This window comes from Myotis davidii, unplaced genomic scaffold (genome assembly GCF_000327345.1).
Source record: "Myotis davidii unplaced genomic scaffold, ASM32734v1 scaffold471, whole genome shotgun sequence".
NCBI lineage: Eukaryota > Metazoa > Chordata > Mammalia > Chiroptera > Vespertilionidae > Myotis > Myotis davidii.
In genome coordinates, this window is record NW_006283354.1 from 1892483 (window position 1) to 1894324 (window position 1842).

Sequence of the window (1842 nt, forward strand, 5' to 3'; positions counted from 1 at the left end):
ACAACCAAGGAACATGCCCTTGACCAGAATCGAACCTGGGACCTTTCAGTCCCCAGGCCGACGCTCTATCCACTGAGCCAAACCGGTCAGGGCGGGCTGTGTGAACAATGTTCTTGTAATTGAGCCTTGATTAATCTTGGAGGATTTGACCTTCAGGTCAATTGACTGTGAGGACTAGCTGCAAATACAGTGGAAGAGCTGCTGTGCAGAAGACACCTCTGTGGAGTAGGGCTTGCTTCGATGGACTTGCTTTGTTGCTCACTGAGTCTGCCCCCTGAGTGTGTTCCTTGTGGATCTGAGGAGTTGTAATCTGGATGGTCCCAGTCTGACCACTGGGTACACAGGCTCTTGGCCCTCTAAGGAGGTGCTATTTTAGCCTCTGCCTGAGGCTACCCAGTAGGAGCTACGGAGAGATCTGCAGGTTCCTCTTCCTTGTTTGGGTTTTGGTGGTGCCCAGATGAGGCCCAGCTGTGAAGCAATGCAAGCTGCTGTGGGGCCTTGGGCCTTCTTTTGGATGTTCTGGGTCTTTCTGACCCAGCTGCAGTTGGTTAGGTAATTTTCAGATCTCAAAGGGCCAGCCCTTTCATATGCAAATGCCTCTGTGCACAGCTTGGGAGGGGCGGGGCCTCAGGGAATCAACAGGGGGGAGCAAACAGCTATGGCTGATCTCAGTCCTGACCTAAGAAGCCCCGCGTCTCAGTGTCCTGTGGTAGTCGCTGTAAGCCCCTCTGAGAGAAAGCCGCCCTCAAGTTCTGCCCAATGCCAGACAGTCCAGTTTCTCCCCATATGAGTCTGGGTCCCCAGAGACTTGCCCAGGACTGGAGTTGAGAGCAGTCGGGAGCTTGAAACTCCCTCCCGATTAAAAAAGACAACCGCGTCCTCAGCCCTTTCCACGTGTGCCTTCGTACCTCTGTACTTTACTTCCACACCTCCTCTGAGTCTCAGTGTGCTTTTCTCTTTCCTTCTAGTTGTAGAATTTCCATTTAGCCAGCCTTCCTGTGGTTCTGGATGATGTACGTTTGGTCTTTTAGTTGTATTTTTGAAGTAGTTGTGCGAGGCAGCAATTTCCAGTGTTTACCTATGCCACCATCTTGGTTTTTCCCCGTTTTAATTTTTCATATAACACTTCCCTATCTAGCAAGGTATGTATTTTACTTATTTTCTTTATTAATGGTTTCCCTCCACTAAAATAGGAACCACCTGAAGGTGGGGATTTAGAATTTTGTTTACTGCTATATTCCCCATGCCTAGAACAGTGCCTAGCACAGTGTTTCTCAACCTTCCTAATGCCACTACCCTTTAATACAGTTCCTCATGTTGTGGTGAATTATTTTCATTGCTACTTCATAACTGTAATTTTCCTACTGTTATGAATCGTAATGTAAATGTCTGATATGCAGGATGTATTTTCAGGGGTTGCAACCCACATGTATTGGCACTCAATAACTTTTGTTTTGTTTATGAATGAACGAATTTATTAAGCACCTTATATAGTAATCATTTGAAAAATATGGGATAATTTTATTGGTAGAATATGCTGTCTATAGCAGGCTATTATTCATTGTTCAAGGACTAAGTAGAAGTGATCCGGCATGGAGTTTAAAGGTGAAGGAGATCAGCTGAGTTTACAATTTATTAGTATTTTAATGAAGGAATTGAAACTTAATTACAGAAAGATAACAGAAGGATGCATGTTAGGAACAGAATTCCATGGAATATCAGATAAGTTAGAAAAATTGTTTCTCAGAAAGTAAAAAAGAGAAGGGAGACAAGGAAATTCAGATAAGGCAAGTGAAAGAGTGAATAGAAATAATGCTCTGCAAAGTGAGTTACAGTATATGG